Source organism: Stomoxys calcitrans, chromosome 2 (assembly GCF_963082655.1).
Source record: "Stomoxys calcitrans chromosome 2, idStoCalc2.1, whole genome shotgun sequence".
NCBI classification, from domain to species: domain Eukaryota; kingdom Metazoa; phylum Arthropoda; class Insecta; order Diptera; family Muscidae; genus Stomoxys; species Stomoxys calcitrans.
In genome coordinates, this window is record NC_081553.1 from 324,727 (window position 1) to 350,518 (window position 25,792).

Here is a 25,792-nt window from a genome sequence, read left to right on the forward strand (position 1 = left end):
GGATTGTTCAAACTCGAATTTTTACCAATTACAATATAAGCAGCAGGGCTCAGTTGGTAATTCAAACTTTTTCAGCGTTTATATTGATGTAATAAAACACAATTATATTGGAAGCTTTCCATTTTCGCACAACTCCATCATGGTTTTGTATTGTGATCTGAAGTCAGCATGATGCTGAACGCCTAGGTTCAAATCCGGGCGTAAACATCAGGAAAAAAATGTCAGCGATGGTTATTTCCTTACAAATGCTGGTTATATTTGTTACGTATCCAGCCGTGTTAAAAGTACTCCAACCAGTGGTGTCGCTAATCGGCACTCCGTTCGGACTCGGCATCTCTGCACGCTTACGTCTACTAACTAACGTCTGCGGTAAATGGACCGCCCTTTTCTTGTAAAACCAAAAACCTTTTAATTGCAAAAGTGCTGCGATATCGCAAACGATTGTTCGTGTACTGGACCAATAATCATTCTCTTTTCTATTTCTTAGGCACATACATTGTTTGATAACATTTACACGCTAAAAAGAAATATCCACCACAAAGTAGGTATTTCAATGTGCGAATAACGAATACATCAGATCATAATACAAACCCCTAATGGGGTGCGCGAAAATGTAAGGTTGATAATATAATAACAATTACCAACTGACATCTGCTTATAATACGTAAAATTTGAGTTTGAATTATGATACAACGTTAAATTGAACATGTCAATATGCACAATTCATGTTAAACGTTTGACGTAAAATCTTATAAAGGGTGATTTTTTTGAGGTTAGGATTTTCATGCATTAGTATTTGACAGATCACGTGGGATTTCAGACATGGTGTCAAAGAGAAAGATGCTCAGTATGCTTTGACATTTCATCATGAATAGACTTACTAACGAGCAACGCTTGCAAATCATTGAATTTTATTACCAAAATCAGTGTTCGCTTCGAAATGTGTTCATTCACCGTAACGTTGCGTCCAACAGCATCTTTGAAAAAATACGGTCCAATGATTCCACCAGCGTACAAACCACACCAAACAGTGCATTTTTCGGGATGCATGGGCAGTTCTTGAACGGCTTCTGGTTGCTCTTCACTCCAAATGCGGCAATTTTGCTTATTTACGTAGCCATTCAACCAGAAATGAGCCTCATCGCTGAACGGTGAATGAACACATTTCGAACCGAACACTGATTTTGGTAATAAAATTCAATAATTTGCAAGCGTTGCTTGTTAGTAAGTCTATTCATGATGAAATGTCAAAGCATACTGAGCATCTTTCTCTTTGACACCATGTCTGAAATCCACGTGATCTGTCAAATACTAATGCATGAAAATCCTAACCTCAAAAAAATCACCCTATATATAAAAATCAATTTGTATTTGTTTGTTTGTATTTCTGTGTCAGAAACGGCTGAACCGATTTTCTTGAAATTTTCACAGATGGTGCACAATGACCCCGTGGTGAAAAAAGGGTACAACATTTTTGATATCTGAAGGGGGGGAGGGGGGGGCGGACCCTCCCCCTTACCTTAATTTTCAGAAACGCCAGATCTTGGAGATGGGTGGTGCGATTTAAGCGAAATTTTGTGTGCTCTCATATAGTACCGTAAAAATAAAAATTGGGATCCGAATTTCGGATGGGGTATCTATGGGGGATGGGGTATTTAGACCAATCACGACAATATGGGTATCCAATGAAAGGTATTTAGGATGAGAAAACGTATCTGATATCCAATTGTCGGACCAAGTGCTAGGGGGACCACCCCAAGCCCCAAAACACCCCTAAATCAGACATATTTATCGACCATGGCACTATGGGACTCAAATCAAAGGTATTTGCGAGTAGAATACGAATCTGATATCCAAATGTGGCCCTGAGGGTCCACCCCTTTCCCAAAACACCCCCCAAACTGGACTTATTTACTGACCATGGGAATATGGGGCTTCAATAAAAGGTGTTTGAATGTAGAATACGAATCTGTTATCCAATTATGGGACCAAGTGTTTGGGGGGCCGCCTCTCACCAAAAACATCCCCCAAAGGGGGACAATTTACGACCATAGCAATATGGGGCTCAAATGAAAGGTCTTTGGGAGTAAAGCACGAATTTGATATCAATGTTCGAAAGAATTGTCTGTGGGGCCACCCCACTCACTCAGTGGCCGCCCATCCCCCAAAACACCCCCCAAGCCGGTCATATGGGGCTCAAATTAAAGGTATGTGAGAGTAGATCACGTATCTGATATCAACATTAGGAGTCAACTGTCTAGCGGACGTCCCATCACCATAACAACCTCCAAATAGAACGTATTTGCTCACCAAGACAATTTGGGTCTTAAAGAGAGTGGAATACCTCAAACCGGACATATTTGCTGACTTTTGCAAAAAGGAGTTTAAATGAGATTAGAAAACGAATTTGATATCTAATTTTGAGGGCAATGGAAATATGGGGTTCAAATAAATGATGTATAGATATATGAGAATAGAGCACGTTGCTGATATATTTTCAGGGCTTAGTGTTTGGTGGACCACCCCAATCCCCAAAACACCCCTAAATCGGGTATATTTACCGACCAAGTCAATGTGGAGCTTAAATGAAAAGTAGTGGGGGGTAGAGCAAGAATTGATACCCATTTTCGAGACCAATTTTCTTCGGGTCCACCCCTTTCCCAAAATACCCCACAAACAGCAATTTTTTAGTGACCATCGCAATATGGGGCTCATATAAAGGTATTTGGGAGTAGAATACGAATTTGATATCCAAATTTAGGACCATGTATTTAGGGAATCACCCCTTCCCCAAAACACCCCCCATAGGGTAAAAATTTTTCGGCCATGCCAATATGTAGTATTTAAGATTAGAAAACGAATTTGATAACCTATTTTGGGGCCATGTGTTTGGGGGACGCCTCATCCTGTAATCTCCTCTTAAGCCAATGGCAATATGGGGTTTAAATAAATGGTATTTGAGAGAAGAGCACGATGCTGATATTTTGTCAGCGCCATGTATCTGGGGGATCACCTCTCCCCCGAAAACACCACTAAATCCGACATCATGAGAATATCGGGTTGAAATGAAGTATTTTAAGAATGGATAGTATTTCACTAAAATATCTTTAATTGTCGAAAATAAATATTCCAAGAAAATTTTTGTTCCATATAAAGTAAAAGAAGGCGCAGCGGAGCGGGCCCGGGTCAGCTAGTTAATTTATAAATAAAGAAAAACTAGTTCAAACTCTGAATAACATGTTCTTGTATTGGCGCAGCGACATGTCGCTACTATTTTGTATATAGAACTCAGTACCAATTCTACGGAATTTGTTCGCATTTTCTTCGTCACCATATTTTTTTTTAAATGCGTTTTGACAGTTGTTCGGCCGAAAAGTCGAAGTCAGTACTACGCTTGAGGGAAAAATTACTGCTATCGCTTGTCGGCAGAATTTTTCCTGTTACAGCAAACATTTTTGCTGTTTTTACCATCAAAGGTCTCTGAGTGAAGGACAACTTCGGCAGTATAAAGTTTGACCCAACGAAATTGCACCCCAAACCCAAAATGAAAATATGCCCCCAACAGGTATATGGAGAACAATAACATAACTTTTGGTACCTATTTGCGGCTTTATAGGGCCTTTTTCCAAGCTGCCATTTGGGCCTTAAGTTTGTCCTCAGCTATATCCAAATTTTTTTATTTAAGGTATAAATAATATTGAGCTTTGTTTTGAGACTCAAATTTATTCGAGTATTTTGAGGCTCAAATTTATTCGATTTGCTACAAAAACAGCAAAGTGGGGCTTATTAAACAAACAAGGGCAATGGCTTGCAGTTTGAAATGACATCTTAAATGCACGGCTAACTGTTTACATGACAACAAAGCAATATTTTGCACTAAGCAATCTGCAAAACTAAAAAAATTAAAAAAATGTGTTTAAAAATCACTTGATTTTTTAAAACATTTTTCGACTGCGGCGCTTTTTATGCGTCCTCAAAAATTAATCTCATTTTTCTAAAAAAGCATCTGAAGCTTGAAAATATTTTTTGCCAGAAGCGTATTTTATAATTTTTAAAAAAGTAAAAGTTGTCAACATCTTCATTGACGCGGCCGTTTGTAGTGAGCGGTGTCAAACTTGTTGTTCCTACCCTCATCAACTTGGTCTTAGCTATGTTTATTTCCAGGCCTAATTTCGCAGCATTTTCATTGAAACGTTCCAATTTCGCCTTTATGGGGGCAAAGCGGTGTGCAAAGAGGCATATATCATCCGCATAGTTAATGTATCCAAAGAAGTCTTATACACCCCACCGAATGCCAAAGGGTGCCTGAGCATCGTTGTCTCATAGATGGCTTTCCTTTGCGATAGGATGTACCCTTGCTGAAACTTCATCAATCAGCGTGACGATCTTTCCAGGGGTGCCTTATTCAGCATCGTACTCCAATTCGACCTTCTCGAAACTGTGTCAAAAGCACGCTCCAAGTCGTTAAATAAAACGTATATCTACAAAACCAATTTGCATGATTAAGGACTCTGGAGAAAGAACTTGAGAAAATCTAAAGAAAACGTGCATATACTATTATAAATAAATAGGGCCATTAAAGAAATATGAATAGTTTTATTTTAAAATATCAAAAATTTGCTTCGATTTTTCCGTGCCAGTATATGTGTGCACACATTAAAAGAAGAATCATGTCAAAATATTTTGCGGTTAAAAAATTGCATTTTTTCATAGGAAAAATATTATTTTTTGTCAACAATTTTTAAACTATTCCGAAAAACGTACATCTAATGCCTTCAAGTTTCCGTAGACTTGGACCATCAAAGCATTATCATTTCTTTTCATGTTCATTAATTTCGATATCAAACCACAATGTTATCTTAATATCGATATCACATTTTTTCTTTTTACTGAATTTTCAAAAGTTTTACACTGGCTAAAAAGTTTCCAATTTTTGCATAAGCATGCATGGGTCTAGGATGATTTTTCGAGGTTTTATTAAGTGAAATATTGCCTCCTGGGAAGGTTTTCGTCAAAACCGCTTGAAACTAAATGAGAGAAAAGTTGGAGAAAATGGAAAAAAAACTAATAAAAATTTTCAAAACTCTTTTTTTTTGCTGGAAAGTGCTTAAAAACCTCTACAAAAAGTTTAGGGGATATATGAGTTTTAACTAATTTTAAAATTTTTATTTTTTTTGGCCGAGATTGGCTTTGTATTTGGATTTATGACAAACCAATTTGACGCAAAAAGTGTCCGCATCTGATTATTCAGTTAAAAGTTATACAGTTTTGGGTCAAGAAAAGTATTATCATTGATAAATCTTTATTGAAAAAACTTGCTAAAATACCTTAATTTGTTCTTTTTTTGTAAAGAACGTTAAATAATTGTGTATATAAAATATGATTAAGAGCTTATGGATTCAATTTTATTTACTTTCTGCTTAAGAACATTCTCATCTTCATTGATAGGACCAATTTTAATATCGGGTATATCTAGGACTCTCTTTGATCATTATTAATAATAGATTGTATAGAAGCAGTTTAGGTTTTCAATTTACTATTTATTCTAGTAATCAGTTTCAGTTGATTAGGTGATTCAGAGCTGTTTATTTTAGGAGTACCCGTTACGTTATTGCAATGTATTTTTCATATATCTTCTAGGTGTTTCCTTATCCATAGTGAATACGACGGATTTACCAAATGGGATCTTTAAAGTTTTGGTTAAATACATTTTTAAAGTATACATTTAGGCACAAAACTGTTAAAGCTTCAATTTCGGTTTGTGTATTGGCTTCAAGCGAGGTTAAAGATGGCAAGAGATTTGAGCAAAGCTTCCTCTCACTAAGCTGTATTTTAAAGTTTACTCTCGACTCTCGCTTTATACACTTGGTACACTCTTAACTGCAAAAGTAGTTGGTCTAGGTGTAGCTTGTGTTTAATTAACAATGACTGCCTTACATACTTTATGCTTAAATTAAATTCTAAAAAATTCTTGTATATGTCATTAATGTAACACAATTATAAAGATTGATGATGGCAGAAAGATCTTAAAAAGGCAGAGGGAGCCTGCTAGACCTTGTCACTTATCTTGGATGGACATGAAATTGGGCCAACATGAACAAAACGTAAATCTTCTATTTGCAATTGCAGTATATTAAACATATTACAAAAAGATATGACAAAGAGTAAAAAGTTCAGTGTGAACAATGTTCACTGGACATAGGGCATCCATTTAACTCTATCGTTGGCCAAAGCCTCAAATTGATTCCACGATATATGCGTTGATTCCAACTCTTTTTTCGTACGGATTCCAGTCTAGGGCATTTCTTGCTATATAATCGGGCTGTCGGCGTAGGATATGACTCAACAAAGACCATTTTCTCTTCCGCCGAAAAAATTTAAGCATTTTGTGGGAAGTCTGAACGAGAATGGCCCCTTGGCCACTCGGCAATCCTTAATTAGGTCCAATCATAGGTCCAAACTTTACGAGTAGGGCTCGACAACAATGAGGCTGCTGTTCTTGTCTTACTTGACCGCTCGAAAGCATTTGACTTTGACGACCTTTCAATATTTTCTGGGAAATCGATAAATAATTTTAACTTTTTTAACACTGCCCCAAGGCTATTGTACTCATACATATCGAAAAGATTGCAATATTGCAACAACGGTTCTAAAAACTCGAATTAACTGCCACTGTTTAGAGGTGTCCCACAAGGTTCCATTCTTGGACCTCTACTTCAATCCATGTATGCGTATGATTTACCAAATGAAGTTCGATTTGCAAATATGCATGTGTGCCGATGATGTATAATTGTATTTAACATTTTTTTTTTTCTCATTTTAAGGCTTATTTTGGTATTTCTGCTGCAATAGCAGAAATACTGCTGTAATAGCAGAACTACTGCTACAATAGCAGCAAAATTAGCTACTTACATTTAGCAGACAATGTTCGCTATTTTCAGCAAACAAATAGCTGCCATATAAACTGATCTAGGATCTTGACTTATTGAGCCTCAAGACGGCACATTTTTTATGAGGTGTTTTGTTATGGCTTCTAATAACTGTGTTAAGTATGGTCAAATCGGTTCGTAACTTGATATAGCTGCCATATAAGCCCATTTCAGCAGGTTAGGTTCGAAGATGGGCTATATCGGACTGTATACCTTGATATAGCCCCCATATAGACCGATCCGACGATTTAGGGTCGGATCGCCTTAAGACAATAAAAACCACATTTATTATCCGATTTTGCTGAAATTCGGGACAGTGAGTTGTGTTAGGCCCTTCAACCTGCTTCTTTAATTTGGCCCAGATCGGTCCAGATTTGGATATAGCTGCCAAATAGACCAATTCGCCGATTTAGGGTCTTAGGCCCATAAAAGCCACATTTATTATCCGATTTTGCTGAAATTTGTTATAGTGAGTTGTGTAAGGCCCTTCGACAACCTTCAATTGGCTCAGATCGGTTTAGATTTAGATTTAAGGTTTTCGGCCCATAAAAGGCGCATTTGTTGTCCGATGTGGCCGAAAATTGGGACAGTGAGTTAAGTGAAACCCTTCGACATGCTTCTTCAATTTGGCCCAGATCGGTCCAGATTTGGATATAGCTGCCAAATATGCCGATCCGCCGATTTAGGGTCTTAGGCCCATAAAAGCCACATTTATTATCCGATTTTGCTGAAATTTGTTATAGTGAGCTGTGTTAGGCCCTTCGACATACTTCTGCAATATGGCCTAGATCGGTACAGATTTGGATATAGCTGCCATAAAGACCGATCACTCGATTTAAGGTCTTGCGCCTATAAAAGGCGCATTTATTGACCGATGTGGCCGAAATTTGGGACAGTGAGTTGTGTTAGGTCCTTCGACATACTTCTGAAATTTGGCTCAGATCGGTCCAGATTTGGATATAGTTGCCATATTGACCGATCTCTCGATTTAAGGTTTTGGGCCTATAAAAAGCGTATTTATTGTCCCATATCGCCGAAATTTAGGACAGTGAGTTATGTTAGGCTCTCCGACATTTTTCTGAAACTTGTCTCAAATCAGTCCAGATTTGAATATAGCTGCTATATAGACCGATATGTCGATTTAAAGTCTTGACCCCATAAAGGCGCATTTATAATCCGATTTCGCTGAAATTTGTGACTTATGTTAGGCATTTCGACATCCGTGTCGTATATGGTTCAAAAAGGTTTATTTTTAGATATAGCTTCTTAAAAGACCAACATTTTGTTATTCACAATTGAACAATGACTTGTACTTATAAATCCAAAACGGAACATATTTCGATATGGCTGCTATGGGCCATAAGGTATGCATTTTTCACCGGATTTCGACGAAAGGTGGTTTACATATATACCCTAGGTGGTGGGTATCCATAGTTCGGCCCGGCCGAACTTAACGCCTTTTTACTTGTTTTTATTTCTTTCGAGACGAGCTTAGTGATCGAAGAATTCTCTTTACAATGGAATTTTTAAGTTTTTATTAAATAGTTTTTGAATTTTTGGGCCGTTTGCCGTTAACGTATTGGGTTATGTATCAATACTGCTATTATTTTGAACAGTGAATTTTGGGTAAAAATTTATTTTATGGAATATTTTAAATTTTTGTAGCTAAAAATAATTTGTTGTTATACAATTTAGATAAAGGATTAAAAATTAATCTTGCGTTAATAAATTTTAACAATTTTTTTGTTTATGGAAGCAAACATTTTTTTAGAGGAGCACACTCTTTTTATTTTGAATGTGTATGTCAGGCGCTGTTACATCTAACATTTCCTTTTGAATCTCATAATAGATATGTAGCGAAAAGCCTCAAGGGACGAAACATTTTGGACGAGAAATAATGAACAACCTTAAATTGGCAGAATATGCATATGTATATATGCAAAATATTTTTAATATTATGCAATCTGAAATGAAATAGCACTGAAAGAACAAAATTCAGTTATTTGTAGTACAAGGTATACATGTATATAGCCCACGATATAATTATATCTAAGGCCGTATATACTTATATGTAGCATGTCTTTTTTGATGTAATTTGATGTAATTAATAAAACCCGCAAAAAAATCGCTTTAATTGTACGAGACAATTAAAGCGATTTTTTTGTTTGTCGACCCTGTGGGAGATATGAAAACACTGTGTGCCCCTGACAAGCCATGTAGGAATGCTAGGCAATTGTCAAATGAAAAAAAAAAAAAAAAAATACTACAGGTGTTCCAATTTTCATTCGTCGCAATGCAATGCTACCTCACCCTTAACCGGCCGAATCCAGATCCAAGGATGGATAAAGTATACTTACCGTGCACGACATTATTTTCCCTTTTTGTGCTCTCATGGAACGGAGAGAACTTAATACAGAGTGGAAAAGGACAAAATGGAAAAACTGTGTCAATCTGTACGTCTTAAAAACTCATGTTGTTATGATGGGTCATTTATTATACGCAAGCGCTAGATTTGGTAAACCATCTATGAAGAGTGTCTATGGGTCAGAGTTTACGCTTTTCAATGATATTAACATGTATATTGACGTTTATTGTAATGGATTTCTTTTTTGGACCTGGTTTTTTTTCATAACCCGAAATAGGAGCTGCATTCGATCTCGATGACAACTATAAATTGATGACAAACTTTACGTTCAAATTTCAGCCAAACGGATAGTAATTGTGCCCTCTAGATGCTCAAGAAGTCAGATCGAATTTATTTGAAGCTATTGTATATCAGATTATATAGGACCGATTTGAACGATAAGGTTGTTGAAAGTCATAGAAAAATCGGGAAATAATTGCGTCTCTTTGAGGCTCAAATCTGTTAGGCGGATGGGTTTTATGTGCAAACAGAAAGACTGTCATTCAATGGACGTTCAACAATTTGACGACTCACAAATGAAACGACAATATTAATATATCCCCATACTAAGGTGAAGGGTATAAAAACCTATTTTTTATCCGATTTTGCCGAATTTGCCGAATTTGGTACTGTGGTACAGTAAAGGATCCTTCCATACCATAGTCGGACCATAGCCTCCTGAATATTGTCGAGATAGGACCATCTTTGGATATAGCTGCCATATAGTCTGATCTATCGAGTAGGTCCCAATGCTATAAAAGACGTATTTTTCCGATTATGCTGAAATTCTAGGTTCCTTTCGAATTTCAGCATACGAGTATGTTACAGATCACAGTTAGATATTGAAGTTATGTTAACCTATTACTTTTTATTAATTACTTATTTTGAAATATTTCTGTCCTTTGTACACTGAAATAAGCTAAGGTGCATGTTGAGCAGGTATCCTTCTTCTGCATTTATTAACCCGTTATAAGGATATATTGTATCAATATACTTGCATGTACATTAAGTATGGTGTTTACATGCACACCTATGTTAAAAAAATAGGTAAAATTTGTTGGTATGTCACAATATAGTGATATTCTAACACTAGTATTTACAAAACTTAATGTAGATTTGAAATGGGTTTATTTGACAGAGTTCCTTTATTGATCTGTCAAATGAACCTCTTTAAAGGCTTTATTAGGTCTTGTAAATACGGTCGTTGGCGTACATAGAAGCTCATAATAAATATAAAATTCCCGATATTGATTGTTTCCTCGTTTTGGCATTGCATCACATTGTTCAAAATAATAGGAGTACGAATGATTTATCATAAAAAATTATAAAAAAAGCATTAAATTTAAAAGAAAAGGAGTGAAATCTAAATGTAGAAAAGTGACATTGAAGTTGTTGAAGAAATAAGGCAATATTATGATGCTTTGATCAAATTATTGTAAATGTCTCATCATCCAGCCAAATCTCTTAGTACTAAATAACCAGGACACAGTGTTGTGGAAAAAGGGCGAAAGTTCTTTCAGGAAAAAGGGCGAAAGTTCTGATATTGACTGTAACTGGTACGATTGTCAAGGAATCTCTTCCAAATTTCATAAATTCTGGGTAAGAAATGCGGCTTTTGTGCTTTCAATGCATTCATTCAAAAAAAAAAAAGATATATGGCAGCTGCATATAAATATGGTCAGATCTGGTCCATACTCAGATGTTCTATAGAAATCAAATTTGATGTGTTGCAAATGGAATCACAAAATTGACAACTCTTCGCTGGTGGGTATAAAAAAATAACCCGTATTCTTGGCTTGTAGAACATTTGGTAGTTTCTGGTAAGTTTTGATAGGATTTGATCGGATTTGGAACGATTTTTCTTAAATTTTGGTAGGAAATAATTTTCTTGAGTGGCAACACTGGTTATGATACAAAATTATATTAAAAGCCTTTAGTTTTAGCACAAATCCATTAAAGTTCTGTATTATGATCTTCTGTGTTCGTACAAATACAACAAAAAATTACTTATGGAAGTTCTAGCTTTCGTACATTTAAACTATTACTTTGGGATGGATATATCTTTATCGTGTTCATAATACAATTCAATGTATGAGCCTTAAAATTCCCTGTTGTTTTTTCTTGTACCTGACAGTCAGTCAGACAGTTTTTGTCATTGGACATACCAAAGTTACGACTCCTTTTGATCGCCATGTGCCCATAGACTGCTTGTATCGGATGGAAAGAGCTGATAGATTGAAAGTTGCCAGTAACGACTTCTCCAGAAGCTGTGAGGATGTCGAGGAAGAAAAGACATCATCTGCTGTGTGTTCCACTGCCGAGCAGAAAGAGTTCCACTTTCTGAATTAGTGGTGAAACATTCGCAAGGTTCAACGGTAGGAACTAGAAGACATTTTTCTTCTCCTGTTCCCATAGTATCACGATGCACGAACATGTCTAAGTGAGCCTGACCGAACCTAACCCAACTTTGGAGTTGGATTGCACCACGAACATTTTGCGTGGTGCAATCCCAGTAGACAAAAATGTAAAAATCCAAAATGAAAATTATTATGAAATCTTTTACAAATCTTTTAAAATACACTTCAAACAACAAGAATTTAAGAAAAACTGATCGGTTTTTTTAACAAACGTATCCTACATATTTATTTGCACAAATTAAAACTTTTCCTTTTGTAAACCAAAACAGAATTAGGTCTTAAGGAGGATATAATTGACAGCACATATGTCAACGTAAGGTGTCATAAACATGAACATATGGTTAGTACCATTACTTTTAAATAAGAGACAAAAATAAAAAAACAATAACTGTTTAAATTGAAGTTTTCAGCGGTGCGGATCTAAAAAAGTCCAACTTGGTCCACCGTAATTCTTTTTCGGTGAATTAAAATGAATAAATGAATTTAAAATGTCAGCTACACGAACTTGCACCGTTTGTATTCTTCAATATTCTTCAAATATGTTCGCCGGAAACTTCTGCTATAGTCTCCTGTTCCCATAGTATCACGATGCACGAACATGTCTAAGTGAGCCTGACCGAACCTAACCCAACTTTGGAGTTGGATTGCACCACGAACATTTTGCGTGGTGCAATCCCAGTAGACAAAAATGTAAAAATCCAAAATGAAAATTATTATGAAATCTTTTACAAATCTTTTAAAATACACTTCAAACAACAAGAATTTAAGAAAAACTGATCGGTTTTTTTAACAAACGTATCCTACATATTTATTTGCACAAATTAAAACTTTTCCTTTTGTAAACCAAAACAGAATTAGGTCTTAAGGAGGATATAATTGACAGCACATATGTCAACGTAAGGTGTCATAAACATGAACATATGGTTAGTACCATTACTTTTAAATAAGAGACAAAAATAAAAAAACAATAACTGTTTAAATTGAAGTTTTCAGCGGTGCGGATCTAAAAAAGTCCAACTTGGTCCACCGTAATTCTTTTTCGGTGAATTAAAATGAATAAATGAATTTAAAATGTCAGCTACACGAACTTGCCCGGTTGTATTCTTCAATATTCTTCAAATATGTTCGCCGGAAACTTCTGCTATAGTCCTCTGAATACACCAAAACCCAAAACATAATATAAACGCCGGAAATTAGTAAAACGTATGGATAAAGTCCTACGTTTAAGTATACGCTTTCAATAGGCTTAGGAACTCCAATCAAGAGATTAGTTTATATGGGAGCTTTATCAGGTTATATGTATACCGAACTGCACCACACTTAGCACAGCAAAATTTCATCTAAATCAAATTATAATTGCACCTCTAGAGGATCAAGAAGGTAAAACGGAAGATCGGCTTATTTGGGAGCTATACCAGGTTGGACCATACTCCACATCTTTCTATATTATACTCAAAAATACGTCTGTACAAAATTTTAGAGCTCTATGTTTACTCTTACTATTTTTGTCTTACGAATATATGTAGAGGAAACACTGTGTGACGTACAGTGGCTTCGATTTTTTCAATAATTTCGCTAGATTTGGAAAAGTAATTTGTATTAGGGCCCTACACATTCTTGCTGAGTATGGTTCAGATCGGACTGCTGGCATATAACCCAAACTCACGATGAGACGGGCAAATTTCACGCCCTCTTGGTCATTTTACTAAGGTCCCCATTTGCTTTGGTAAGTTTCGTGCATATATCTCTATCCGTTCTCTAGAACTGTTCCCATTATGTCTCACTCTGGCATATGCCCTACATACAACTTCCTGAACCAAATGGGGCAAGTACGGGCAGCTAAACTCCTTTGAATTATGTTAAGGGGCAATCAAAGAACATAGTTTGAAAATAGGGCAAAGGTTGAAAACTAGTGGAAAAAATGTACTATTTAAATAGTGACTTACCTGGAGAAGGTCAAAGTAATCATTATAAGTGTTTTTATACCCTACACCACTACTATGGTACAGGGTATTCCAGAAGGAAGGGAGATATACCCATTGATAAGTATACCGATCGACTCAGAATCACTTTCTAATTCGATTTAGCTATGTCCGTCTGTCTGTCTGTGCATGTTAATTTGTGTACAAAGTACAGGTCGCAATTTTCATCCGATGGTCTTCAAATTTGGCACAAGCATTTTCTTGGGCCTAGAGACGAAGCCTATTGAAATTGGAAAACTCGCTTCAGATTTAGATGAAGCTCCCATACACATGTTCGTCCGATTCGGACTAAAATTGCAATTATATCGTCATTTGTAAACTGGTTCTCACGAAGTTTTGCACGAGGGATTATCTTATAAGTTTCGACATTATTGGTGAATTTCATAGAAATCGTTTCAGGACGTATAGTATTGCAACAATTTGGTCATTTGTTATCCTCGAAAATTGGCACAAAGGATTCCCTTTTGACCCCCGGTATAGAGTTATATCTCTTGTTCAGTTTCAGATATAGCTCCTATATATTATATGCATTTTCCGTTTTTCACTTTTAAGGCCTTTGCTAATGCATTTATCAATCGATCTTCTCAATAATCTGCACAACGGTTTATCCTATGGCTCTTCCAATATGTACAAATTTTGATCGGAAATCCGCATATCAAATTTAAGCAAATTTTAAATTCGAATAACTATACATTTATTAAGTACATCAGTCAATAGACCCGTACTTAGTTTTCGAGATATTACACCAAATTACCTGAAAATTTTCAGTTTTTTCTAAAACCAAAAATCGGGCAATTTTGAACGGTCATATCTTCTGGTCATTACCATTTTCGGGTACCACGTTTGAAATCGTTGGAAAGTTTTACATACGACGGTCGATAAGTGTAACAACTCAACTGTGGCACTTTTGCCAAGCAAAACTGGAATCCTCTGTTAAACGGCCTTCGAGTTGCATACTGACAACTTTAACTATAATTTCCGTTTTTATATTCGCTACAAACAATTGGCAATCCTAGTGTGAGAGTAAAAGCTAATGGGAGAGCCAAGAATTGCCAGAGCCGTATACGGAAACTAGACGTACATACGTTCGCTCGCACTATTTCTTTGCTCTGCTTCGTTTGATGAAAATCTCCATTTCACGCTGCCGTCACCATTCAGACGTAAGTGAGCTGTTCGAACGCATAAACGTTTTGTTTTAAAAAACGCTTCAAACTTAAGTAACACACCATCCAATCAGAATTTTAAACATAAAAAAATACCTTCAAAGTGAGTGGTGGCCTAATTGTAGGTCGAACATTTAATTTTTGTAGTGTCTTAAAATCGGATAATGAGGATAGAAGCCAAAGCCTCGTAACGCAATTTTCAAATGGAGCAGTGCTTAATAGTGGATTTTTCTCAATAAGAACGGTACGAATAAATTCAGCTTTAGCTGGATATAATTTCTTTATATCCGACACAATATATCCTATAAGAAAAAGTGAACACACATACGCACATGCATAGGTGTATGTGTACCCATGGAGTATTTGGGTGTAAGTGTATAAATGTACTGATTCTTGTACATGTTTTTGGTGCTTACATGTCAGCAGTAGATGTTCACACACACACACGCACACATGCGTTTGTGTGCAAGTCAATTTGTAGGGTATATGAACTAACTATAGTAGTGGATTATTCAAAATCGGCCCGAACACGAAAATAAAACGTAATTTTCCCTTCGAAAACGAATTGAAAACATCAAAGTGTAGTAAGTTATTTGGCAACGGGTTGTTTCTGTTGCTGTCGCTGTTTCCCTTGTAAGGATATTCTTGTTTTTCGTGCTTAAGGCGATTGTTTTGTTCGTTTGTTGTAATTGTTGTTGCGTAGTTGTGAAAACTCCGATTCATTTCACGTGACGTTCATACTGACACGGGCCGTAAAAGGGCTCATGTTTCATCCATCTAACTTGAAGGAGGTAGGTTGTGTACACATGCACCAAGCGTAGCACGTACCCATCCTCAAAATGGGCCATATATACCTGGCACACAGCCACAGAGCCCACTACTAAGCTTTTGTGTGCGAGTAAACGTGTACGTGCGTACGTGTGTGCGGACGAATTTGTTGTGCCATGTCATGCCACGCCACGACCAACTAGCACGTCGTGTAACATTCGCAATTTAATTCTCTCGTAGTCTTGCGGTCGTCGTTGTCGTCCGCCTTCCTGCTCCTTGTGGCATCAGGCCCCAAGACAACCGCAAAACAATGCCCTTTGTTATTTTCTATTTTGTTTCCACTGATGTTCCATTTATGGAGGGTCTTTTCCCAAAGTATGATTCATAGAGAAACGCAGCAGTAATACGACATGGGAAATGTGTACCAAATCGTCGAGGGGGCGAGCCGAAGGGGAATTGGGAGAAATGTAAATAAAAACAAGAACCAACTCAACTAAATATATCACTAAACACAACTCACTCCCACCCACGCCGACGCACCCGCACATACATACACCGTCGCTCTTCGCAGCCCACATACATATTGTATTCTCGTGGATATGTATCGGACGCCAAAAGGATTAACTCCTCCATTCGACCACATTGTGCAGTGTCAAACCACTTGACTGTCACTCATCAAATATTAATAAAACGTTAAATGTGTTGATTTACAAACTGCAAACACACTTTTATCCGACTCGCAGAAGCAACAAATCCCCCACACTTTCAACTGCCAGTGTTCAAATTGGTAAGGGTTTTCGCAAGTATGATTTCAGTTTTCGACCACTATGGCAGCTGTGGGTCAATGTGAGTAATAAAGAAATGTGACTGTTTTTTCATCAAAACAGTGGCTTACAACCTCCTGCTACCGTTTCACCAGATTGTTGGCGGGTTTTGCAAACAATTTGCCTATTATCGTAGCTTACGCCATTTATTTGGTTGTAAAGCGAAATGACAACGTGCCCATCTGCTGTTGCGTGGTCTAGTGGTGAAGCTCCTAGAGCGCGCTTTTTACGACATTTATGACGTGACGTCTGTCGTAAATAAGAACTAGCAGGTATTTTCTGCTTTAACGCATATTTGAACGATTGTGCTAACAAAGAAATCTTGAACTAGCAAACATTTTGATTTCAACAATCTTAACGCCTAGAGTACCTTTCCAAGGATTTAAGTAAACCAACCAATCTATCAACGTCTATTGCAAATTTCGTTGATTGTATGCTTTCGAAATATGAGCAGCATCAGTGATCGGTTCCCTAACTGGCACTTGTGAAGAGGTGCATCTACGACAATGCAAAAATTGCAAGTCACCCCACACCCAAGGAAATGAGTTTGCTGATATCAGCAACCATTCTCTGCTGATGTTAAATTTAGTTGTACAACATACCAACTTACGGCCTTCGAAGCCTCCACACCTAATATAGCTGATGAGTTATTCTAACCAAACGACATAACGCGTCGCATAGTGGTTGGTGTTTGGTGATCTTTGGCTTTCCTTTTCCATTGCAAAAAAATCGTTGATCATTGAGCTCGTTTCGAGAGAGAGAAACAAACGTAAATGGCTTGTACTTTGGAAGTGAATCATTTTAAATATCGTCGGCCTATTGCTATCTTGCTCCATATGCCATTTTGTGCAATTGAGAAAAAACACACTTTAAGTTGGACCTTCAATTACTCAAAACTGGACCAAAAAGGATGGGATTTTTTACGTTACCATGTTTGAAACTTTGTCGTCCATAATGGACGCTTTATTATCCATTTTCTGAAAATAGTTAATTGCTGTTTTGTTCCACATCCAAATTTCTTGACCATTTTTGGAATATTGTATTACGATCAAGAACTTGCGAATGAAAGAACTGTCGGGTCGGATAATCCAATAACATTCATTCTGTGGGACTTCTTTCCAGAATCAAATCCATGTTATTTTCCTTTTCTATTTTTTATACCCCCACTGTGGTACAGGGTATTACAACTTTGTGCATTTGTTTGCAACGCTGCACAGAAAAAATGAAAAACTTGTTCAATTAAGAAATTTGTACATTCAATTAAAAAATTTGCTGAAATCGGACCTATAAAGGAATTTTTTATTACTGATTAATAATTTTGAAATGAAGATTTTCGATAAAAATTCGTACATATTGTAGGAGCCACAGAGTAAATCGTTGCGGAAATTTTTGAAAGATCGATTGATAAATGCGTTAGCAAAGGCCTTAAAAATGAAAATCGGAAGATGCATATTATACATAGGAGCTATATCTAAAACAGAACAAATTTCTATGAAATTTATCAGTCATCAGAAGAGTTATGAGAGATATTACTCTATACTGGGAGTCATAAGAGAATCCTTTGTGCGAATTTTCGTGTGGATTGGTTAACATATGACCAAATTATTGCAATAATAGTCCTAATCGGAAGAACATTTATATGGGAACTATATCTAACTTATAAGATAATCTCTCGTGCAAAACTTCGTGAGAATCAGTCTACAAATGACGATATAATTGCAATTTTACTCCAAATCGGACGAACGTATATATGGGACCTATATCCAAATCTGAACCGATTTTTTCCACAGTAGTGGTGCAGGGTATTATATCTGCAAGGATTAATCCTATAAGTTAAAAATTCGAATTCCGACGAATTTAGACCCATCGTTCTTCTTCCTATTTTTCCAAGGTGGTTGATAATTGGATAAGTTCCAACCGATTATCTGTTAATTCTTCTAAGACTTAGGCTTTATTTTTCGTTTTGAAAACCATCTCAACCGGTCACACTAGTTGAGATGCTTTGGAAACTTTGTACTTTTTCACAATCCATGTTTATTTTTCTTCCATATATATTTTTTGACTTTATTCAGGGCTGTGTATATTTTGCATAATTTGAGCATTTGAATGACTCGTTTTTGTGGCAAACGAGTCGTTTTGCCCTTATAAATTGTAAAGGAAAAACGAATTGTTTTCAGAGCGTTATAAAGGGAACACGAGTCGTTATAACTGAAAAGATTTCTCGTCATCAGATAACATCTATCGATAAAGATTACTAGTTATTTTGCAACACCTTTTTTTGGCTCAATGGTTACGTAACTAGGCAAAATGATCGATTTTGGAGTGAAGATCATCTAGGAGCATTGCAAAAGCTACCAATGCATCCAGAAAAAGTAACAGTTTGGTGCGGTTTATGGGCTGGTGCATCATTGGACCGTACTTCTTCAAAGATGATGCGAATCGTAACGTAACTGTAAATGGTGAGACGATCCAACTTTTTTCGCCCAAAACGCAAGAGCTTGACTTTGCATGACATGTGTTTTCAACTAGATGTGCCACATTCCACACAGCACGCGTAATAATGGACTTATTGAGAGGCGAATTCGATGAACATTTTATTTGACGTTCGGGACCGGTTAATTGGCCGCCTAGATAGTGCGATTTAACGCCTTTAGACTATTAAAGCATTTATCCGTGATATACCGGCCGAAATGTTGGAAAGAGTATCCCAAAATTAGACAAAGCGGATGGACCATTTGGGGCGCAGTCACAGTTAACATTTGCGTGAAATAATCTTCAAACATTAAATTACATGAACCGTACTATCGATTCAAATAAAGATTTTATGCATTTTTCGGAATATAGCTCTTAAAAAATCTCCCTTTACATTTACATACATTCAGATATGTTTGTTTTTTTGTTTTTCATCCTGTTCTTATACCCACCACCGAAGGATGGGGGTATAGTAATTTTGTCAATCCGTTTGCTACATATCGAAGTATCCATATCCCGCCCCATAAAGCATATATATTCTTGATCGTCGTACAAATCTAAGACGATCTAGCCATGTCCGTCCGTTCGTCTATTCGTCCGTCTGTTGAAATCACGCTGCAGTTTTTGAACCATGCTACAGTCAGATGGGGTTATATTAATTTTGTTACTCCGTTTGCAACACGTCGAAATATACATTTCCCACCCCGTGAGCATATATATTTTTGATCATTGTAAAAATCTAAGACGATCTGCCAATCACGCTGCAGTCTTTAAAAATGAATATATTGAGTTGAAACTTTGCACAAATTCTCTTGTTTGTTCATAGGCGGGTAAAGTTCGAATCTGGGCTCTATCGGACTATATCTTGATATAGCACCAGATTTAAGGTATTAGGTAAATTTTGGATGTAAGTGTCATATAGGCCGATGTCTAGATTTAGGGTCTTGGGCCCATAATAGGCACATTTATTGTCCGATGTCGCAGAAATTTGATGTAGCAAGTTGTGTTGGGCTCTTCGATATCTCTGTTCAATACGGCACATCGGTCCAGATTTGGATATAGCTCCCATACATACCGATCAAACGATATAAGGTTTTATTAAAGGTGAATTTATTAACCGATTTTGATGAAATTGTGCACAATGAGTTGCGTTAGAGCCCTCGATATTTGTACCGAGTATCATCTAGATCGGACTATATTTGGACATACATAACTCCCATATGCACCGATTACTCGAATTAAGTTCTTGGGAAAAAAGCACAAACGTGCTGTTTTCGCTGAAATTTGACACATTGGGCTGTGTTTCGGTCTTCGGTCTATATCTGGATAAAGCTGTCATATACATGTACCGATCACCCGATTTAAGTCCTTAGGACCATGAAAGGTGTAGTTTTTAACCGATTAATGTGGTACAATGATATGTGTTAGACCCTTACAAAGCCTTGCGTGCTGGAGATCAGACTATTAGATATAGCTGCTATGGATACATAATGATTCATTTTTCACTGTATTGTGACGAAAGGTTTTTTATATATGTCCTAGGTGGTGGGTATCCAAAGTTCGTCCCGGCTGAACTTAGGCCTTTTTACTAGTTTATTATCTAGTTGGGAACCAAAATATTTTGTCATATTGATATTTTTTTATTTTTTTTGTTATAATCTTTTCAAATAATAATATTAAATACCTTTTGATTGTATTGGAATATAATAAATAGTTAATTTTCTGATCTTAGTTTTTTAAGTCATTATTATAGAGTCAAGTTGCATTATCTGAATCTAAAATGAAAAAACAAAAATGGGTATAAAACAAGATAGCATTAGGACGAGATGTGTTAATACTCATTTTTGCTCATTTTAGACGTAAATTATTTACTAAAAGCACAAATGTCGGTTGGCTCTCCTCTTATTTGAAATCCTCAAATAACTGTCAAATTGTAGAAACTTAGAACAAATTTTAAATTATATGCCCTTCAAACTAAAATGTAAGATGTTATAAAAACATTTTTGTATACTTATGACATTTCACTTTGTGAACATTCTGTTTTCTAAAAACAAAAAACTACAACTATCCCATTTCCAGTAGATTTCCTGATGCAACAGCAAACATGTTTGCTGTTTTAACTAACAAATTTCGCCGAGTGCGTGAACATAAAGGAACTGCGACAAGCTCCTTTTCAAAGCCGACAATGAGCTACAGCACGAAGTAGAAAAGTTTAACATGGTCATGGTCGACAGGTTTGATGAGGGGACTACCACCCTGAAATTTTTTTAAAGTAGACCACCAAAAAAACCAATTTCGAGGAAAAACAAACAGTTGCGGTGTAAAGAATTTATTTTATTTTTGCTTATGTCCCTTCGAAAAACACCTCAACCGATCATGCTCCAGCATAAATGTTATGATGCACTGTTCTTAAGATTTATTTTTTTTTGTTTGGGAAAAATTTATTTTTATTTTTGCCATTATTCAGGGCTGTGTTTTTTTAGCACAATTTAGGCATTTGTAATAATATAAATGTTATGATGCATTATTGTTAAGATTTTTTTTCTAGCTTTATCTGTAAAATTTTATAGATTTTATAATTTTTTATGTAAAAATTCTATTTTTACTTTTTGACATTATTCAGGGCTGTGTTTATTTATTGCACAATTTAAGCATTTATTTGGGCTTGGAAAAACGACTCGTTTTCAGAGAATTATAAGTGGTGCTTGCAAAATGAACAAAAGTGAAACTTAAGCCCTTTATATAATGTGATCAAATTGGGCAATTCATTCTCATAATACTTTTGGCGTATACGCTATTCTCAAGAATATTGCTCATACGCCCAACGTTTATACATTTGAGTCCGACATTGAGCAGAATACACCCACTTGCTAGAAACTGGTTTCAAATAACAAAAACAATTAATTAGAGAAGAGCTCGAGCGCGTTTTTTTTCTTTTGGTGTCACTTGTAATGCAGAAGCAGACAGTAAAGGGTGAAAAGTGGTGGAAAATTTAAGAGATCTTGAGTGCCACTCAAACGTTATGCTATACTGGCGACACCATGAATGTGTGGGAGTGCTCGTAAGAACACTTGCAAAATGAAAAGAAACCCCTTGGCTTGTTTGTTACAGCAAAATACACATTCTAATATATCCCATTTTCCATTAAATTGAATTTGTCTCCAAAACAGTACAAATACAAATATCTTTGACATACTGCTATGCCATTTTAGCACATCAAGCACTAAGCACTTTATTGATGGATTTAAGATAAGATTTTGTGAGAATGCTCTTTTATATGTTTGAGTGTTCTGTCCAGTAATAAATGTTTAATTTTATTCTAGCTGAACCTAGCCCTTCAATAGCTTTTGCCAAAGTGCCATATTGCATGAAATGGAAGTCCACAATTTTAAGAGATCCATTGTCCAACCGTACACCACCCTAATGGACATAGAAGATGTGTGGTACTAACAGAATGGTGCCACTTGTCGCACGTGGTAATTGGCCGCGATGACCATGCGGGGTTGGTTAAAAAAAAATTCATCAACAGGCTAAGAAAAACGAGAAAAGAAAATTCGTCACATTATGCATAGAATTTTACATGTTGTTTTTAGCAAACACCACACTTTTCAGCAGTCAGTCTGTAATGTTTCTGCTATAACAGCACGGTCTCCCAATATCGGAACCAAGTATGGTCTACATACGATATAGATATGTTTAGATATAGCTGCCATATAGACTGATCTAAAGCTTATTGAAGGTGCATTTGTTAACTGATTTTGCTGAAACTTGGAACGGTAAGTTCCATTAGAACCCTTGACCAAATATGACCCTTCATGCCAAATATGATCCCAATTGAATTAAATATAGGTACATATAGCTGCCATATAGACCGATCCCCTGATAGTATAATATTTATTACCGGCTAAAATTTGAAACTGTGACTTGTATAAGGGTTCTCGGCATCTAAACCAAATATGATCCAAACAGTCCATAGTGAGATGTTAGTATGGTTATAGTGGAGTTTTAAAAATAAGGTATACTATATCTATTCATGGTGATGGGTATCCAAAGATCGCCTCTGCCGAACATAATAAAATGTTCTTTGTTCTTTTTTTTGGCAATTCTTGCTGATATTAAAATCGTTAGAAATGATAACGTTGTAGAAAGAAAATTAAAATATAGTAGCACGTTAACATTGAAATTTTTATGATCTGGCTTTAACTAAATCAAAAAACAAATCCTTTCTACTTACACTGCGTTTTTGGGGATTTACGTGACATACACAAGCGTACATGCATTAACATGAATGGGCATATCTCAATTCTTGAAAACAGTTGCATATTTGGTACTGTTGTCGATTATTCAACCATGAAATCGAGTTTATTTAGGGTTAAAAAATAAATCCTGCAAAAATGGGATTTATTTTTGTATGGTAAAAACGGCAAAAAACACAGGATTTAGCCCTTAAATCTCAAAAAGGCCATAAGTCCGGATTTGGTGGCCATTTTAAACGTACCTTAGGTTAAAATATACACACATCTTTGAAGTATTTATAAAATTTTTAAACTTATCTTATATTTTACCATCTGAAAACGAAGAAAGTATTTGCTGTTTTAGCAAAAAATTAATGTTGTCCCATTTTCATCCGATTATGTGTTATTACAGCAATCTTTTGAATCTACCCGAACCAAATGTTGACATCTCGTTGTCCTTCTAGAGAATAAAGAGTCCATTCTTGGAATTGATTTAAATGGTTGCCTTATTGACATTTAATCCATCGACCACTAATTATTTAAGGCGTAATGACAATTTTATCGAAGAATGCAATGCACAAATGTGGTGCGAGTTTATTCGGTGATGGTCGAAATTGTTTGAATGTTTTCGAAACTAAACGGCCTATGCCTGTTTTTGGGCAGTCTCTGCCCAGAATTTTTACGAGCTTAGGGTGCTATCGCAAGACATGTATTTGTCATAAGACATGTCAACTTTCAGAATCGGCTATAAAACGGAGGTCCTTATCCATTGAGTTTAAAATTGAATCGGACAGCATTCAGTTTGTCCCTGTTTCTTGCCAACTCCAACTGTAGACTTTAGCTTATGTGATAGCTATGATGAAAAATGAAAAGATGAAAAACGAATTTTGGAATAAATATGAAATTTTTTCTATAAAAGCAAGGTCTTTTTTCATCGAACAAACATTTTGGCACATGTGTATAGAAAAAATTAAAATACTTACACTTGTGGATAAAAGTCTGCTTAAAATGGGAAACTTTATCCGCTGTCTGTTAGTACAATAGTTAACTTTGCTGCTATTACAGCAGTTGATCTGGTGTTATAGTTTTTTTTTTTTGCAATTTTAGAATTGCAAGTTGGTTGCTAAAAAGTCTGGAAGAAAAATAAGAAAGGTCTGATCCCAGCCAGAAAAAATACCTAAAATAATCAAAACACATGACCGGCAGTTACAAGCGGATACAAATAATGGCATAACATTCCACAGATCTCGCGAGGTCTGCGACACAAAATAACATTCAGGTGTTGCTGTGGTTGTTGTGTTTCAATGAAAAATAGCTCCAGAAAAGGGTATTAAAATAAAAGACAACAACAACATCCAAAAGCCGGGGACAGATAGAAAGGGGCAGAACATTGTTGTTGCATTGCATATAATTGATGTCATACTGTTTTGTTGCTGTGCTTTCTATCACCAATGGATAATAAATAGGCAGTGGTGTTGTGGTAGTCAATGTATTACTCATGCATACATGGAATAAATGTTGACATATGTATTATTTTATCCAGTGAAAGTTGTAGTCAATGGAACATAGTCCAACAAAATTATAAAAAATAAATCTACCTCTAAGCAGGTTTCGTGACTGCGATGTTGCCCATTAGGCAAACTGTAATATGTGGCTCAGTTGAAATTTAAAGTTCATATTCTTTTTATACCCATCACCATAGGATAGTGAGTGCATTCATTTAGTCATTCCGTTTGCCACACATCGACATATCCATTTCTGACGCTACAAAGTATATATATTTCTGATCGGACGATTTAACAACGTCCGTGTGTCTGTTCGTCCGTGTGTCCGACAGTTCCAATCACTCTACAGTCTTTAAAAATTTAGATATTGATTTTATATTTTGCACAGACTCGTATGGGCCATATCGAACCACATTTACATATAGCTGCCATATAGACCGATATGCCGGTTTAGAGTCTTAAGCCCGTAACAGGCGCATTTATTGTCCGATTTAGATGAAATTAAAAAAGAGAGTTGTTTTAAGCCTCCCGACATCCGATTGAACTATATATAGATATAGCTGCCATATAGACCGATCTGCCGATTTAGGGCCTTAAGCCCATAAAAACCGCAATTACTGTCCGATTTCGCTGAAATTTTAAATAGTGAGTTGATTAAAGTATCCGATTAAGTACATCCGACTCAAATGTACACATTAAAAGATCAATAAAATGATGACCAATTAATGCGATGGCATGTGTACAAGGAATCTGTATTGTTCAGGTATTGTTCTTTCCACAAATTAAAATCTTCCCTTTCAACATAATTTCTCATGGTTATTTCCCACCTGAAAATTACAGTTGTAAATGCAGAAAGTGGCGGTGCATGAGACAAGTACATGTAGTGGGATAGCGCCTTTATCAAGTTCTACTTTACAATGGACAATGTCCATTGGACATAATGTCTTTATGTGGCTAAGTTAGAAGAGCCGTCAGACTGTTGATACATATTCCGCACAGCCAGCGAAATTGACTTGCATGCTGGAAAATTTCTGCATGCTGGATTTTGAAAGCCCACTTCAAAGAGGGAAAAGTTTGGATAATATGAGAATGT

General features: G+C 36.2%; 1 protein-coding gene and 1 long non-coding RNA gene across 13 annotated transcripts in view; one reads left to right on the plus strand and one right to left on the minus strand.

The window, feature by feature from the left end:
* LOC106087333 (uncharacterized) overlaps positions 1 to 25,792 on the plus strand; it is a 133,299-nt gene that overhangs the window by 20,916 nt on the left and 86,591 nt on the right. For 6 of the 11 annotated variants that reach the window (XM_013252350.2, XM_013252351.2, XM_013252344.2 and 3 more), the window contains exon 1: positions 14,899 to 15,139. The exons of 2 other annotated variants lie outside the window; for them this stretch is intronic. The gene's annotated coding sequence lies outside the window, so the exon portion shown is untranslated. Of the gene's footprint in view, positions 1 to 14,898; positions 15,140 to 15,176; positions 15,265 to 25,792 lie in introns of those variants that run through there. 3 more of the 11 variants (XM_013252346.2, XM_013252347.2, XM_013252348.2) reach the window with 2 other exon arrangements.
* Positions 4,577 to 23,811, minus strand: LOC106087337 (uncharacterized). 2 transcript variants are annotated; one of them, XR_001221265.2, is made up of 3 exons: positions 23,525 to 23,811; positions 23,194 to 23,457; positions 4,577 to 5,027 (listed from the first exon to the last, which is right to left on the minus strand). It is a non-coding gene; the product is annotated as an uncharacterized LOC106087337 (long non-coding RNA). The 2 variants fall into 2 exon arrangements; XR_001221266.2 differs by lacking the exon at positions 4,577 to 5,027 and adding an exon at positions 22,894 to 23,068.